This window comes from Pinus tabuliformis, chromosome 6 (genome assembly GCF_031772625.1).
Source record: "Pinus tabuliformis cultivar Carrire ecotype Pingquan chromosome 6, CPIR1, whole genome shotgun sequence".
Lineage (NCBI taxonomy): Eukaryota > Viridiplantae > Streptophyta > Pinopsida > Pinales > Pinaceae > Pinus > Pinus tabuliformis.
The window spans coordinates 538,881,302-538,900,523 of NC_142292.1; positions in this window are offsets into that span (position 1 = coordinate 538,881,302).

Consider the following 19,222-nt stretch of genomic DNA (forward strand, 5'->3'; position numbering starts at 1 on the left):
TATTCATGGATTCCTATTTTCCTGCACCGCAAATTCATGAATTTTCCTGTCCAACCACCCTTCAATTTATTTCTTTGTCAGATTCTAGTGACACGACATCAGACATCTCTTATGCAGATCTCGGTCCCGGCAACAGAACCATTTGTTGGCTTGTTGGGGCCTGACCCAGGTTCAGAGGTGATTTATACAAACAAATCCCCGTACTACTGGCCCTTTCGGCAACAGTTTGCAGATCGCAGACTAAGGTCTCACCCGAAGTAGTATGGGAGGGTGCTAGAACTAGGTTTCGCACCCTAGAGATGTCTGATGAGTTCAAGTGGTCCGCGGTTCGACCCTGTGTGCATGTCGCTAGCGCACTTACCCATACATCGCAGCCTGAGATGCTGCCTTTGCACATCCCTACTCGGGGTTCGAACGATGTTATTACCCATGTTCTTACTAGTGTTACACTGTTAGTTGATTTAACTGAGACTACTTGTATGTGTTAAGTTATACTTAGCAATATAGATCATTTATACAAGTGCGCACAGTAAATAAACAATATATTTTCAATTGATATCAAACACGTAATAACTCAAGAACAGATACACAGAATTTGGATGAAACTTCTCTTTATTATTCTCTTCTTCGGTTACAAACTCGACTCTGTCCTATGCACTCAGCTGCAGGGGTCCACGCACTCAGCCGCAGGGGTCCATGCACTGAGCTGCAGACAACTAGGCCTCTGCGCACTCAGCTGTAGATCCTTTTCCTACTCTACAACCCAAGACACACTTAGACACTTAGACTCTTTCTCTTCGCTTCTTCCTTACTCGTTATCTTTTACACTTACATCCTTGCTCTATTTATACAATCCCATGGTCCGCGGACCATGGGTAGACCGACATTACATCCAAAACTAGGGTGGAAAACCCTATGACTCTAACATACTTCTGCGCCCGCAATTCGCGGGGTTTACAACATCATTTGGTAAAAACATGGGCTTTGAGCCCCAAAACATGCCTTGGGGGATTCCATGCCCAACACATCCAGGAAATGCAAACCCCTTTCGCTCATCAAAATCTTAGTACAACCAAACCTGGAAAGAATGTATTCAAATTTAAAATTTGCAGTTGTAGCTGCACTGCAATCCTTTATGGGTTGCACCTCAACCCACCTGGTCAAGTATTCTATCACCGTGATGATGTAGCGTGCTCCTGTCTCCTTTCCTAGTGGCTGAATAGGTCTCAGAAAATCTATTTCCCATTTGTCGAATGCCTGCAATGAGACTTGCGGGTTCAAAGGAAATTCATCCCTTCGCGATGGCTTCCTAGTCCTTTAACAAACATCGGATGCCATACAATATTCCTTTGAATCCTTGTGGATAGTGGGCCACCACAACCCAGATCATAGGATCTTCTATGCAGTCGCTTTTCTAGCATAATGGCCTCCAAAAACTCCTTCATGTGCTTAAGCAAGAATAGTTTGTCTTTCATAATATGACACATACCTGCCCATAACTTCATCCAATCCCATTTTGTACAAGTGCCCTAAAATTATGAAGAAATCCACAACCCTGACCACTAATTCCTTCTTGTTTTGCGTCATATATAATTCAAGAGCTATACCTATAGACAGAAATTGGATTATATCTACAAAATGTTCATCTGCAATGCACACAACAAAGAGATGCGCATCAGGAAATCCTTCATCAAGGCTTGTAGGTTCTACGCCATTCTCAATCCATGAAAGGTGATCAGGTCTAGCATTTAATCTTCTCACTTCACAATTACTTTGAAGTCATACTCCTGAAATAGTAGTAATCACCTACAAATGCCCCCCCCTGCAACACAAGCTTGTTGACCAGGTAGTTCAAAGATGAATGGTATGTATACATTTTGAAGTGCGCACCCAGTAGATAATGCCTAAAATTCTAGAGTGAATATACCATATCTAACCCTTCGTGCTTCGTGGTTGAATAATTCTTCTCCCCCTTAGGGAGTTTTCTTCTCACAAATGCAATCAGATGGTCAATATCTCCTGCACCTGGTTGGGTTAAGACCACTCCTAATGCTATGTAGGATGCATCCACATGCACATGAGATTATTTCTTCCAATCAGGGAACACTAGAATAGCCGTCCTAACCACATTTTCCTTCAAAACATCTAAGATTTTCTGACAATCATCATCCCAACAAAATGTTGCATCTTTCTTCAATAATTTCTCCATGGGCATAGTGATTTGCGCGTAGGCCTTAATGAACTTCCGATAGTATCATGTATGTCCCAATGTTGCATGCAACTATTTTACATTCCTTAGGGGTTCCCAATTGATAATCACCGCAATTTTAGAAGGGTCCACCATAAACCCTTGTTTACAAACAACATGGCCCAAAATTATCCCATATGGTATGTAAAATATATAATTATTCAGATTTAGGTAGATCTAATACTTCCTACAAGTATCTAGCATTAGGAGAAGACTTGAAACATGATTTTTAACTAACCCGAACACTATCTAATCATAAAAGTAGACCTCCACAAATTTGTGAATAAATTCCTTATAGGAAGTGACTAACACCCTAGAAACAATTGCAGGGTCATTCTTAAGTCCAAAGGGCATAAATTTATTTTGAAAAGGTCCCCAATCTATGGCAAAGGTAGTCTTACTTCGATCTTCTGGTGTGATCTTAATCTAGTGATGTCCTGAGAATACATCTGTAAAATAATATGCTTCTTGACCACCAACGTTCTCCAATAATTCATCAGTGAACGATGTAGGGAATGCCACATGTACACAAGCATCATTCAACTTCCTTAGATCTACGCAGATCCTAATTTTGCCCTGTGTCTTCCTCTCTTGAACTACCATAGGGCTAACCCAGTCTAATTCTTCTACAAGCTCAATAATCCTTGTAGTGAGCATCTTATCTAGCTCTCCACACACCTTTTCTTTGTATTTAGGATTCAATCGGTATGGGCGCTGCATTACCGGCTTCACATCTGGCTTCAAATTGATCTTCATAACATCCATTTCACCTACTATCCCCTTTAGATCAGAGAAATTTGTTGGAAACAAGTCTTGATATTCATGTAACAACTCCGCAACCTTGTCAACTGTGTCCTCATCCCAGTAATCGCCTATATTTTCAAACTTCGACTGTGCTTCTGACCTAGTGTTCACTTTCTTGGTTTTCAATGGTTTTGAAATGTCAGGAACTTCTACCTTAGGCCCAACAACTTCACGTTGTCCCTCTAACTTAGGGATATTGATATTTCTAAGATCTTCCTCACCCTATTCTATGGTAATATTGTAGCACTCCAAAGCATGGCGCAACTACGTACTCCAATTGGGTTGTACCCACGTGATGGGCTCTACCGGCATTCTGAATATCATGGCCTTAATTTCTTGTAATTCTTCATCAATATATTTGAATCCATCCTCAAAACTGATTGTTAGTAAAAATCTCTCCTTCAGAATGTCCCACTTCATGGTTCCATGTCACAAATCTTTTTCTAAGTACCAATTAATCAGAATAGTATCCAAGGTGTTGAAGAAGATATGCACCCATTCAGGCTATGGTTCCTCTCCCCATGCTTTCGTCCAACGAGCCATATGCTCGTGCGGATCATCTTTTTGGGTATATTTTTTAGTAATGTGGGTATTTTCATAGCCAAATCGTAACTTCATCATTCTTCGGTACTCCTTCTAGTCTGCAAAGTTTTTTTTATGTGTACACCATCATCTGGAAAGCATAGCTCTCAACGCAATGTCCAATGCTTGGAACTGATGCTTCTCTAGGACATCCCTTTCAAATTTATCAAGAAACAAACTTACATCTTCTAACCCATCATAATATGGTAAATTACGTACCTCAATGGATATACACCAGAGTGATTTAGTAAGTCAGTTGCATCGTAGTATTGATACTTCATGCAATCTATTATTCCAAAGCTCAAGCTCCTCATCTAAGTCTGAGTTGCTGGAATTGTCCTTTTCCCAAGTAATCCTTCCATCCGCCATAGGATTGATCCAATCCTCATTTTGAGTAGTAAGATTATAGATCTGTTCGATATCATCCTCCTCATAGTAATCTCATATTGGTTTAGTATACCGTGCACCTTCGGTTGGATCCAATGGAACAATAACTCTCAGTTCCTTCTTCTCAAATGTCATGTTGTGCTCCTTAAGGTTGATGACCACATTCATATCAAATGCCCAAATGATTCCAAGTAGCGCCACGTGGGGATTACTATTATCCACTATTTCGATTACCTAAAAATCAACTATAGCGTGTTCCCCTTCAATGTCTACAGTTACTCCATGTAGGCATCCCATAGGAATAATTTTCTATTGGTTTACCATTTGCAGCTGAATTAGGGACCACTGTAGTGACAACTTTCGCATTATTTCCTAGGTTTTCTTAGGCAAAACATTTGCGTCATATCACAAATCTAGGATCACTTGGTCCATTTCAAATTCTTAGATTTTTGTAGTCAATCTCACCTCTTGACCAGTCCTTTTCTTAATTTTGTCTACTTTATGTATTGCGCACTGCTCAGGTAGTAGCATGCCTTTTCCAGCATAGTTGTCTATTAATTCTTTCAGTCCTTCCACTTCTTTCTAGTCCCTTAATATCTTCATGCAGGTTTGTAAGAAAGATTTCAATACTGACAGATCTGTCTCCTGCATAGTAATGACCTATTTAATATTCTCTGTTCGTGCATTCTAGTTCTTTGATGTTGAAGCTCCTGAATCCACAAAGCTCTTATTCACCTCCATAAATGTTTCTTTTGCCTTATGAAAATAAAATTCAGTATCTTTGACAACAACCCTATGCACGCATGTATTCTCTTATAATTGTTTCTTCGTGGTTTTATCTTCCCCTATAGCTACATCGCTTCGTGTAATTATATTAATGCTTGGGCCATCCTCGCGTGGTTCTGACTTCATAATATGGATATTTTGAGTGGGCTATTGGTTCTTCTCCTCTTGCATATTTTCAATGAGTATAGGAAAATCTTCTATTATGTGGTCAGATTGTTGGCAATACTAACAAGAGGGGTGTTTCAAGTTCTGACAATCTTGTGTAAAGTGGTCTAGTTCCCCATAATTGTAACAAATAATTTGTCCACAACCTCTTCCAACTCCTACCACTCGTCCTCTTCCTAGTCCCTGGAATCCTCCACACAATGCAGGTGCGCCTTGATCCTACTAAGTATGTGTCTCATTCTGTACTCTATATGTCAGAGTTCTATCCATCATTATCTCATAACTTCGGCAATTGCATTCATCATGGCCTACAAACTTACAAAAGTTTCAAAATAGTTGTTGGGGAGTCTGTATGAACTTCTGCAACAAATGGCGATTGTCAGGTGAGCGTTTTCCTATTATTTGGAAGATAGCACACTCGGTGATCCAAAATGGATCTAACATAGACTTCTAAGTCTAAGAATTTTCCTCACAGATGAAAAATGAAAGTCAAAGGATGCTCTTGGAAATAGTCTCATTTCATATATCTCTTCATTTCTGAATCTAATGCAATTTGAATGGGCTAAAATGGACTTCAGATGAAGAAGTTATTGTAAAAAGAAAATTGCCCATTGTCCTTTGAAAAGGAGGCAAATTCTTATAAAAATGGACTTGAAGGCTCATTGAAGAAATTTCATCGGAGAAAAGCCAAGTGGAGTGTTCAAGGACCTGGCCTTAAGGAATTGCGATAACGGCAACGTGATTGCACGTGGACCATTAGAACGGACGCGTAGATCAATGGTGGAGATGGATTTATCGCATCACACAAAACCATGGGAGAAGGACCAAGATCCATGCCATTGGGACTTGTGATAGCGATACGCCGATGTGATCAGCGATCAATGATCGGATCACACAATAAAAAGGGCCAATGCAACAATGTGATTGCGATATGCGATGGTGTCGATCAGCGATAGCGCCGATGCGAGGGGGCCAATAGCAATACGCTGTTTTGATGGGACCAATAGTGATATGCGATGTGCCGATATCGGCGATCGACAATCAACAATCAGTGGATCCCCAATATAAAGGGCCGTTGACATATGCGATTGTGATTTGCGATTAGGGTGCGGACCCAATAGAGTTATAAATGCAATTGCATAAATTTTGAAATCCGGAATTTCAGATTTTCTGTGTATTTTCCATGTATTGGTTTTTTTGGCCATACGCAACACGATATGAAACATGCGATGGAAAGGTGGACCTAATAGGATTTTAAGCGTGATTACATATTATTTGAAGTCTAGTTAAATGGATCATGATGTGTTGTTCATGTGTTTCCTGTGTATTCAGTTATATTTCTATTTTTGGGATTATGGCAGGGGGAAGCCCAAACAATCAGGTTCCCATGCCCGCCGATTCCTTTCCAATTGCAAACTGATTCTTTTAGGAAACAGTCGGGGTTCTAGGCATTAGATGACTGTAACCAAATGGTTACAAATACACAGAGAATAGAATTGATAGGGATTAATGCAGAGGCCGAGAAAAACACAGAAAACACAGAGAAAGAGGATTCCCAGAGCCACAGGCAGAGGAAGGCTCAGAGAGAGCTCATAGAAGCTCGAGGAGCCCAAGGATGCTTAGTTAATACTCAAGAAGAGTAAGAGAATGTTGAGTGATGCGCAGAGGTAGTTTGCAGAGTGAGGAAGGTTTGGTGCAGCATAATAGTTGATTAGAGCCAAAAGTAGAGCCCGAGAGCCGTAGAGCCAGAGCGCTTAACAGAAAGAACCACCAGAGGTTGGAGGCTTAATAGAGGCATAGCCACCAGAGGTTGGAGGTAGAGCCTCAGAACCAAAGAGCTCAAAGCAAACTTCTAAGAGCCATGATGCTGTAGTGATGTTGTAGAATAGCAAAGAGATCAAATTATCAAGCTATTGCTGATGTCCAAAGTGTGCTGAAGACAGAAGAAGGAGTTCCAGAGAGAGTGAAAGAATTCTGAGGGAGTTGGTGTAAGCTAGAGCTCAAGATAGCTCAGAGTGCTGATTGAAGGAATCTAGTCCAGAGAAGCCTAGATCTGTCTGCAGAGTAAGGACAACCAGGGGTAGGATGGTATTCTAAGCCCATAAGTCTAGTTGTAAACCTATGGAGTTGAGTGTGGAACTTGTAAAAGAATTGAAGCCATAATCCCAAAGAGCCTAATCGAGTTGATTAGAGCTCAAGGAGACGTAGCCCAAGATATCATGGTGGACTTAATATTAAACTTGCTGTCTATGTGGTTTGGTTATTTGCTACATCTTGTTGCTATGTGTATGATGTTTATTTGCTGCTTTTATTTACTGTTATCTGAGTTTTATTTCAGCATAATCAAATGAACTCAAAGCCCATAAATAGTTAAGGACAAATACAAGCATACACCTATTTCAAGTTCTTTTAATTCCGCAAATTGTTAAGCATAAGCTAGATCTTGGAAATTGTTTAAGCTTTGGAATGAGAGAGGTTCTTGTAAGCTGACAAGAATCCTTTTAGAGCCCTGTTGTTGGGAAACGTATCCAATACGGAATGACCCTATCCCACTCTAAGGGTGATAGTACCTCAGCAACAATCAAAGCAAAGCTATTCGAGATTACTTCTTTATGAGATGTAAGAGAGGGGAGAAAGAGATCCACTAACCGTTGTCTTCCGCTAATGATTGATCCAATCTTCTCTCTTTGCTGCTTGCTCCCAGCTCCTTGCTCTTTCACTGGCCCAGCTACACCAAGATCCTGCAAAATGGCAAGAGAGGGAAACTACAAGAAGCATACATTCATAATTGATTCAAGGATTAGAATAAATCAAATACACAAGTATAGCAATACACCATTGAGACACATGCATATAGAAGAACCTCAAATGCTTTATTAATGGAAGAAGTAAAGTTTAGGAAGTAATACAACCATAAAAGGTCCAATCCAGCATCACCTCCCAGCAGAAAGAAATCTCCTCTTCACCTCCTTCAAGCAAATCACCCAATAGTTCTATACTCAAACCAACAACAGTTCCTTACATTCACAAGATTCCAGCCTCCATAGACCTCATGAGAGAGCTCTATATATAGGATTTTTGGAGAAAGGATGAGTCAGCTTGAGAGCTGACTAGTGTCCTCTCCCACTTCAGTTATTCTTTAGTTCTTGAGTCCACTTGGAGGTTCTTGCTTCCACTTGGAGATCTAGACCCTCTTACTCATCACTAGGCGAATTCCTTGATCCAAGTGTCATTTTGGAAGCTTCCTGGGCGCTGACACCTTGAGGAATGACTGTGCCACTTGTCCAAGTACGCTCAGTGTAGGTAGCCTTCTTTACAGTTGACATTCAGCGCAGGTATAGAGTGGAGCACTTGACATTCAGCGCAGATGCTCAGTGGAGCAGTTGACATGATCCAGAATTAGCTTGTTTTTGAGTGTTTTCAGGTGGAGAACTGATATTTAGTGCTGTGGTTTTGCTGACCTTGTTCCTCTAGGGGTAGGAACAACATGTTTAGGGACTTTGGATCCCTTAGATTATTGACATTTCATGCTTCATGCTGTAAGGCACAAAAATGTCTATAACAGTTGCCCCCTAAAGTATGAGGTCGTTTATCGGGTGAAATGCTTTATCAGGAGGATCCGAAGTTCATTCAATCGCTGAGAGGTGACCTGTAATAAAATACAATACAATACATTATTTTTCATTCTGCTTTCATGATCTAGCTGAGGCGGGCATTCCCATGCTCAGCTTTATAAATTCATTTTGGTACATAGAACAGACGATCGTTTGATGGTAGACTGATAATTCTCTGCTGAAATTATCATCCTTTGAGTAGGATGATCATCTGCTGCAATGATGTACACGTCAAATGTCTTTATATTTCCTGAATATATATCGCAGCCCGGATGGATGAAACTAGATCCGGGGTCTTCAAACTCGTTCGATCTTCACTCTAAGTACAAGTCGGTCCATGTGAGAATTGCGCTGAAGTCGAACATGGAAAGACATCGCTTGATTACCGGTCAATGATGTAAACCGTTAACAAGCGCGAGAGGAATCACCGATAATGATAATGACCCTCAAGGTACTGCAGTACAATTCACGTGGTGTGAATAAAGGACTTGGCGTCGAACACCACGCAAAATCTTCTGGTCGAAGGTCATTGATGTATACCTGTCGCCGGAAGTGAGAAACTTGCCATTGAGGGATGCAAGCTTCAAAGTACTGAAGGGGTTGTTCCTAGATCAACTTCTTGGATAATGAGCTGAAGTTGACAAGAAGCGATCCGTCAAAGGAGGGCCTTAATGAATCCCACATCAGTGACACGGAACAGAGCTAATGATTTTAGTGGAGGTGAAAACAATCTGTGAAATATGATTCAGGGTGGCGATCATGGGTGGATGAAGGATAATGTATGGCAGTGGATGGGACATGGTTGACTCTTTCTGAACAACATCTCTTGAACATATAACGACACTGATGCGATGGATCGGTAGCATTACCCCAAATGTGGATGGTTTGGCGAAGACCATGGTGATGAGACCGGCGAATGAAACAACCCAACCCGATGTGATACGGAGGAAAAGTGTCATGTTCAAGAGCGACTTGCTACCATTAAAGCTTCGAGGTTCTCCCAATTTTTCCCCAGTCATTTCTGACCAGTACCTCTTTATTTTTGTCAAGCTTGAGGAGGATAACATATGCTTGTTCTATAACCTGCCCTTCGGGCAAGCCCATCGCTATGTTTTAACGAGCCTAGCGATAGGGAAACTCGTTCTCGTCTAAAGACAAGTTTGTCACTATTTAATCATTTTAACGAGTCTAACGACAAGGAAAACTCGGTCCTTTTCATTTTTAGAGAGTCTGAAAAGGTACAGAAAGTTAACTCCAAAATTCCTTTTTCATCATCTAATCCCTTAAGTCCGAAAAAGTATAAAACAATACAGAAGGGATGAGTTTTCGATAACTTTAATGAGCCGAATAAAACAAGTGCTCGACCTTTTTGTGTAATAATCCCTCAGGTCCAAAAAGATTAAAATCTAGAGGAGGGATAGCTCTTCTGGTCACTTTAACGAGCTGGAAGGCCAAAACTCGGCAAACTTTTCATATTTTATGAGTCAGATGAAAAGAGCTCAAAGAAGACTCGTCTTTTGAGGAACGAGTGATAAACAGGGATAGCAGCAGATTCCAGGTACAAGTTGGAATTTTCCAATCACGGCAGTGTCACAAGGATGGCTAAGTGAAATCACTCTTCGCAGCTGTTCCTCAAAATAGGTAAACAATCATATGGAGGTGAACGATTGGCCAAATGGAATGGAGGTGGCAGGTGCAAACACGACCAAGGAATTTTATGGCTAATAAATTTACGATCACAGTGGTTATTTACCGGGGTATGTTCATTTTTTAATGAGCTTGAATGCTCAATCTTATGTTTATTTTTTAACGAGCATGAACTATGTGCTAAAACGAGCATAAATTCCGCGGTAAAACTGCTCGATCTTTTTGCATGCCCCCAGCATAATAATGCAAACGAGGGGCATGCCCCCTAGACTTCAGGGGGTCGTTTCATTTTTTAATGAGGTTGACATAGATAGGAACTATCCTCGACTCTTCATTTTTTAACGAGGTTGACATGAGATAGGAACTATCCTCGACTCTTCATTTTTTAACGAGGTTGACATGAGATAGGAACTATCCTCGAATCTTTAGATCCATTAGAAATAGAAGGTTTCATATTCCACTGTGGCCATTTCCGCTAGATTACTTGGAGGCGGTAGGGCCAAAGTACCCATTAAAGTGGGGTCTTTTAGGAAAATTACTCCGATGTTTTGGAGAGAATGATTCCTTCCATGGATCATTGGAATGCTTCCCGTAATAAATGGTGGCACAACTTCTGTCGAAGTTGTCGTCGAACTGCTTGGTTGATCTTTTCCCTTGCTGTTCGACAATTTCGGATTTCCGAAATCTTTGTTCCTTGTCGAAATCAAAGCATCATTCTGTTGCTTGGAGGTCGACAACATTAGCACCTGGCACGGGGAAGTACTTCCATTATCAACCAGATTTTGACCTGGATCCGGAAACGGATCAGTTAACACAGCTGGGGTTTGAGAATTCTTTAAGAATCTTTTTAGCTCAGCTTTGTATGGACAGTCTGCTGTCCAATGATCCCCGTCACATATAAAACATGGACTTTTTGGTTTTCCTTTCCTAGGAGAGTTTGAAGAAGATCTTTTAGGAGATGATTCTCTTTGTTCTTTCTTCTTCCCTCTGTTTTGATTCTTCTTGCTTCCTGGTTGATTGGTTTCTTTGCCCTTATCTGCTGATACGACATTTACTTCCGAAGCAAGAATTTCTTCTTTTGCATTTTGATCCGAATTCTTACGGGCTTTCTTTGACGAAGCCCTTGTCGATTTCGCGTTTGCTGTGCCAATCACGCCATCACCGGCATGAGAGTCACTATTTGATTTAGGAGGAGGAGGAATTGAAAATTCCGGTCTAGGGGCGTCAGGTATTTTGTCGTAGAGCGTGCCGGACTGAGTATAAACTAAGTCCAAATACTGTGCACGAGCAATGACTTGCTCCTCTGTTACGACTCCCCCCTTGGCCACATCTTCCGTTATAGCAGGAAGTAACGACTTTATAAACCATTCAGCTAACAGCTGATCGGGAACGTATGTTTTCACCATCCTACGACGACGACGCCACTCATGTATATGATTAGATATATGGGTGGCAGTTGTCTGCTTGAAGTTGGTTAATATTTCTGTTCCCGTTTCATACCTTATCGGTAATTGAAAATGGGTTAAGAAAGTCGTGGCTAGGGAACTAAAATTTTCGAAAGAGGCTCTTAGCAATTCAATATACCATTTAGCCGCTGGACCTGTCAATGTCCTCTGAAAAAGGCGAAGCCTTATCGAATCGTCGTTTAGGGTGTTCGATGAACACCACAGATGAAAAGTCATCACGTGATTCGATGGGTCTTCACCTGGATTTCCATTGAATTTAGGAATGTCAGATGGAAGTTTATGAGGAATCGCTGGCCACCAAGGGGCATAAGCAATCAGATCGTTGGTTAACCGGTGTAAATCGGGTAACTCTAAAGTTGCCACGAATGGTAACTTTTGATTCAGGTTAGGCGAAGCGTAACCAGGGTACGATGGAATCACTTGAGCAGTGGGCCTTTGCATGCCAGCATAATGTAATTGATGTTGGTATGACTGATACGGTTGGTGGACTTGACCACAGTAAAGTGGTTGGTTTTGACCGTTTTGGATATACGGTTGTCCACTGTTCGCAAAGATCTGCTGCTCAGAACCTTGGTACACTTGTTGGAATTGCGGTTGTTGGTATTGCACAAGCCATGGTTGTGAAGCCATGTTTTGTTGTGCTATGCTAACCGTTGGACCAAGGTGTGGGGTAATTGTACCCGTTTGGACCTGTGTCGCCCCACCAGTTGGCGATTGTGGTTGTGACCCATGTTCAAGGGGTTGTTGCATTACAAGCTGAGATATCTGAGGTTGACATGCAACAGGCATTGCTTGAACTTGTGACACTGTTACAATAGCCGGTGTGGTTGGGATGTTCGTCATAGGTACACACTGTTGCATAGAATATACAACCCTTGGTTGTTGAGGTAGCATAGGTACCCAGCTACTTGATGCAATTCCAGTATAACCTGAATACTGTTGTGAACTCACGTATGGGTACCCTCCCGGAGGGGGTAAGGAAAGGGCATACTGCCCCCCATACGGTAGAAATCCGGAACTCAAGGGAATTGATTGTCCTTGGGGACTGGATTGCCCAAATTGACCTCCAAATGGATCAATTTGGCGAGTCTCAACATAAGAGTTGCCGGGTATTATTCCGGATGAACAAACTGGAACAGACCATACTGTCGAAATAGTCCCTTGGTGGACTCCTTCTAGCTGTTGAGAGCTAGTCGGGACAGCTGGTATGCCGGCAAACATTGTCGGAGTGACGGCAGGGGCTTCTGCTGTCGCTGTGTCATTTGACACAGTCCTAGATGATGACGGTTGTTCAGACATCTTAAGTCTATCCAATAGATTGCCTAGCGATTCTACAGGAACTTCCACTTGTGGTGGATTAACTTCTGATGAAGGAAATAGAGTGACCCCGACTCCAAAATGGGTTGGAGTACTTGCTTGCGGATCCTCTGCAATTTCCTCTATCGCAATCAAACCCGGTGGAAGAGGAAGACCGTCAGGTCCGTAAAATATTTTTGGTGCCGAAGAAGTGGTTGTTTCGACAACGACAGTTGTTTGAGGAACAAAACTCTCTGGACCGGTTACAGATGGAACTGGTTCAGTTATACAAGTATTTGCCCCCAGACTAGGATCAGTATTACTGTCCTTCTGTGGCTGTTGAACTTCTTCTATAGAGGCAGGGTTTCCAGAAATGCTAGGAGTAACTAGAACCTCAGATGCAGTTGGAACACTTGTTCTAACTTTTATAGGAGATTTTGAACCAGTTAAACGAGTTCGCTTTGTCCGTACTGTTTTCGATTCCGGAGACAAAGACGGTTGACTCGTAAGCCTCCCCGAACGACGGGGTTTCAATTGACTTTCTTCCACGATTTCAGATTACTCGATCAACCAAAATATTAAAAAGGGGAAATTTGTGTTTCCGAATTGAATGAATTTTATTAGACGCTTTTAGACACAACTTTCTTTTTCACTTTTTAAGAGTCAAGAAAAAGCTAAAGATGACTCTAGTCTCCTTCGATGTATTAACGAGCCTGAAGTGACAAATGCTCGGTTGGAATTTTTCAGTTATAGAGTTTGAAAAAGGCCAAAAGAAACTGCTCTGGAGATCTAGGCAGAGGGTGTGCCAAACCTTTCGCAAAACCACAGAATACGTTTTACGGTACGGGTGGTCGATCTTCGTGAATGCTGTGTTCACTGCATTGCGATCAGTAGGGCGGCCGACATGGCTTCCTATGGATAAAAGATATATGCCTATAGGGGTCTCCCAATATATACGTGACGGTACGTGGGAGCACAAGTCCGTATTAGTGCCACCGACTCTCAGGAGGAATCACCCACCTTCGTCGAGATCGACAGTCACTACTTTTAACGACGCCAGAACACGTCTCTAGCTTAGACCTCTATGTGTTTGTGTTATGTTTCAAAGCGTTGTTAGGTTCATTCAATATATTTTAATTTGATCTTTTTAAAGTTTGCCTTTCAAGGTTCACCACGAGATGTTTGATACAAATTCCTAAATGCAGTCTAAGATGAGAAGCAAGCTTTTTCAATCTTTTCGACTTATGAAAATCTTAACTACTGAGGGAAAAGAAAGACAAAATCTTTTCACACAGATCAAAGAGCATACACTAATGCACTTTTTCCCAAATCAACAAGCAAACTTATCAAATGCAAAATTCACTATGCAGGTATTTCTTTTCTCTTTCTTAATGTTGGTGCAATACAAAAAGAAAGCTGTTGTATAACTTCGAATTCAATTTCAAGTGAAAGCAAACAAGCTTGTCCAAATCAAAAGACACCTTAAGATTTACTTGTTTCGACACTAGAAATATATAAATTCAAACCATATGATGAAATCAAAAGCTCAATCAGCTATGAACAACAAACAAACTAACTCTTAAGATCAAAACGACACTTATCACAGGTCTAGATCTAAGAGGCCACAGCAAGACTAGTTCACTTTTGTTATGGGAAACTGTGAATGATATAAGAAATACACAAAGAACAAATAAGGTTTCTTTATACAACCGAGGCAGAATAGTGGCAAGGAAAGTTGCTTTCAGATAGGTACTTTGACTGGTAACAGGCTGCAAAAACAAGGGTGAAAACAGGGCAATAAACAGGAGGGAACCCCAGTAACACTAGGCAAAACTGGTTCAGCGCAGGTAGCCCCTTTGGGAACTGCGCTGAAATGCAGACTGCCTTCACAGTGCCTGCACTGAAGAGATAAACTTTCGTTTTTCTCAGTTTCCGGGTCACAGATTGCTCAAAAATTCACAGTTTTTGGCCAAGTCAGAAGCTATCAGTCAAGTACACACTAAGGGATGAAAAGGAGGATGAAAAGCTATCACTAAGAGCTATTTAGAGTCCTTGTGGATCAGCTCTTAAAATCATAAACTTGCCCAGAAACTGAGCTAGAGTAGCTGCCCTCTACTTTGCATTTGAAAGATCCAAATGCAGTTCGATTCGGTACTCCCTGTGTTTATGAAATGAACAGCAAAAACACAAACAACCAACAAGATACGATCCCCAGCGGAGTCGCCAATTTGTTGTTGGGAAAAGTATCCAATACGGAATGACCCTATCCCACTCTAAGGGTGATAGTACCTCAGCAACAATCAAAGCAAAGCTATTCGAGATTACTTCTTTATGAGATGTAAGAGAGGGGAGAAAGAGATCCACTAACCGTTGTCTTCCGCTAATGATTGATCCAATCTTCTCTCTTTGCTGCTTGCTCCCAGCTCCTTGCTCTTTCACTGGCCCAGCTACACCAAGATCCTGCAAAATGGCAAGAGAGGGAAACTACAAGAAGCATACATTCATAATTGATTCAAGGATTAGAATAAATCAAATACACAAGTATAGCAATACACCATTGAGACACATGCATATAGAAGAACCTCAAATGCTTTATTAATGGAAGAAGTAAAGTTTAGGAAGTAATACAACCATAAAAGGTCCAATCCAGCATCACCTCCCAGCAGAAAGAAATATCCTCTTCACCTCCTTCAAGCAAATCACCCAATAGTTCTATACTCAAACCAACAACACTTCCTTACATTCACAAGATTCCAGCCTCCATAGACCTCATGAGAGAGCTCTATATATAGGATTTTTGGAGAAAGGATGAGTCAGCTTGAGAGCTGACTAGTGTCCTCTCCCACTTCAGTTATTCTTCAGTTCTTGAGTCCACTTGGAGGTTCTTGCTTCCACTTGGAGATCTAGACCCTTTTACTCATCACTAGGCGAATTCCTTGATCCAAGTGTCATTTTGGAAGCTTCCTGGGCGCTGACACCTTGAGGAATGACTGTGCCACTTGTCCAAGTACGCTCAGCATAGGTAGCCTTCTTTACAGTTGACATTCAGTGCAGGTACAGAGTGGAGCACTTGACATTCAGCGCAGATGCTCAGTGGAGCAGTTGACATGATCCAAAATTAGCTTGTTTTTGAGTGTTTTCAGGTGGAGAACTGATATTTAGTGCTGTGGTTTTGCTGACCTTGTTCCTCTAGGGGTAGGAACAACATGTTTAGGGACTTTGGATCCCTTAGATTATTGACATTTCATGCTTCATGCTGTAAGGCACAAAAATGTCTATAACAAGCCCCATTTCAGATCAAGTGGTATCAGAGTGTGTTGATTAACCCCACCTTCAAAGAAGGTGGTATCAGAGCTGGTTATATCAGAGCATCAGGTTGATTAACCCCACCTTCAAAGAAGGTGATATTAGAGATAAGTTATACCAGAGTAGGTTATATCATGATGCAGGTGATATCATATCAGAATGTTTGATTGATAGAGCAATCTATATGCTTGTTTGACTTGAAAGGTGTTCAAACAGTAGAAAGAATTTAGCTATATGATTGTTTGTAAATTGAATGTTGTTTGAGTTTGCAGAGGTGAAGGGAAAGCTATTGGTAGCTAAGTCCAAGAGAGGACAACAAGGAAGAAGGGCTGAAGGCATTCTTCTTATCCCAAAGGACCTCAAAGAAATCCTTGAAGCACAAGAGGTTTGCTGCAAAAGGTTACTTTAATAAGCTCTTTGTTAATCTTGTTTGAAGTTCTTTTGTTCATTTTGATAATGACAACTTCTACAAGTGAGTCCTCAAATTCTTCCTTCAACACAAGATTCTTTGATGAAGACATGAAGCAAGACTTGTTCACCATGATGGGTATGGTGAGGGAAATGTATGAGAATGAAAGGAAGAGCACCAGACTTAGACAGCAGTTGAATTCCACGAAGGAAGAGAAGCAGTTGCTTTCTAACAAATTGCAGGAAATGGAGAGACAACTTCATATTGCAAATATGGACCTGGAAAGGATGCATGAGTTGGAGACATAGCGCTTTGTTACCAAAGAAGCCTTAGTTAAGTATCATCTTGAAGAAGAGGTAAACAATTCATGTTTGTCTTCAAATTCATCTAAGAATGATTATGTTGGTTCTTTTGAAAAACATACCAGAGGCATAGGTTCCAAGTCAATGTCCAAGATGGGCTATGAAGGAAAAGGCTTGGGAAAACATGCACAAGGTATTGTTGAGCCAATAATGGTTGAGGAAAGGCCTAAGTATTTGGGTCTTGGCTATGGACTGTCTTATGGAGAAAGTTCCAAAGCTTGTATGAAGGCCATTGAAACAATTCCAAGAAGGAGTTTCGTTGCAGGTCTTCTACCTCAAAAGTGTAAAGATTATATTCAAGGGGAATGCAATTGCTTGAAACATCATTTTTAGGAAGAAGATGCTCATAATCATACACTTGAACTAGAAAGTTGTGGAAACTCTGAAACCATTGAAGAGGTTGATGGCATTCCAAAGGGAGCTACTTCTTCATTCAATTCACCTCCTCATGAAGGCAATAAAGGTGAAAAGGAAAGGTATAAATCTGGTTCTAATCATATTCCTTTTGATTATGTAAAGCATGAAAACTTTCCACATAGTCATTGGAAAAGAATTGCATGTTCCTTTTGTGGTTTGAATAACCATAATGTTTCTAGATGTTGGAAGAGAATGGCCACATACAGGAAACTTTTGGAGGAAAGGAAGCAAGAAGCCAAAGGTCCACTGGACAAGGCAAATCATGCTGTTGAGAAGATGCACATGCATTGCACTTACTGCCATAAGCAAGGACACATTTCTGAAAAGTGTTGAACTTTGAATCCAACAATGCTTCCACGAAACTTGAAGAAGGTGGAAAGAAAAAATGGCAAGAATGGAAAGAAAGATTCCATGATTGATGTGTTTCAGGATAATTCACATGTTGATGCTGATGTGCAGACAAAGGAAGGAACTTTGAAATGGATTGGTAAGAAATGGTTAGAATTCTTATCCAATTAAGATTGCATGTCTATTAATGTAATGCATATATTTACATTTATTTGTTAATGGAATGCAAGTTTCAGGGTTTTACCAAGAAGGTGAATGGAAAAAGTTGAGTAGGAAACTCACTTTATTGCTGTAACATTATGTTCATTTCAGCTTCAAAAGTACAGTGTACTTAAGTGAAAGTTGAACGATGAAACATTATATTTCATTTCAACTTCGAAAGTATAGTGTACTTAAGCAAAAGTTGAAGGATGAAATGCCTACATGAAAATGATATGCATGAACACAGTGTTATAGCTCCAAATCTCACCCTTGATATTTGTGATGCTACATTTATGGCATAGGGCAACCCCTCCTTCTAGACCTGGTCCAAATACTTAAAAAATAGTGTTTTACTCCCTATACGCGACATTTCCCTGAGCTAAATGCGTGTGTATGTGGGTCTGTGTATACCCAACCCGCGTATATGTCTTAAAACACTTAAAAAAATTAAATCTCCTTAATTTTGGGAGGAGATCATGAGTTTTACCTGTTAATTACCTATTAGTTCCCGTGGTGCAACTGTTCCCAACGAATTCCCAACTAAAAAACTACTTTGGGAGAAGTATAAAAAGGCTTCAATGGGAAGGCCTAAGGGAGGAGAGAATAGAGGGAAAATCACTCTGCTGAGATCATCCCTGATCAAGTCTGATGATCCTTGTTCTTCCAGCATTTCCCCCATCAAAGGAAACCCTTATTTCCTTGAGTTATGATGTCATTTCACTAGTTGAGATATCTTTGTGTGAGTCATGGAAGGAGCCTTTTGAAGACTTGGGATTGGACGGATCCGGAGGATGGTTCTGCTTGGAGCCTGCAAGAGGAAGATTCAAGTGACATCATTCCTTGCTTTGTTTTAGTTATTTGCAATAAAGAAACATTTGTCTTGTTCCCAAAATAAATCTTCTTTATGCATATGATGTTGTTTTTATGGTTTGCATATGAATAGTTATTTCCATGTATAACTAACCATCTTTCAATATGTTATGAAGTTGATTTCTATATGATACTTGGTCCATATGTTTTTATTCTTCTTTGAGTTGGTTGTTTTGCAGGTTCAAGGATCAAAAGGAACTCCAAGAGGGTTTGAACCCTCACTGGATCTACCCGAACGATGGACCCCCAGGTACACCTCTCTTCACATAGTTTTCGTATTTAAGTAACATGGCTATGTGGAATGCTTGTTTTTT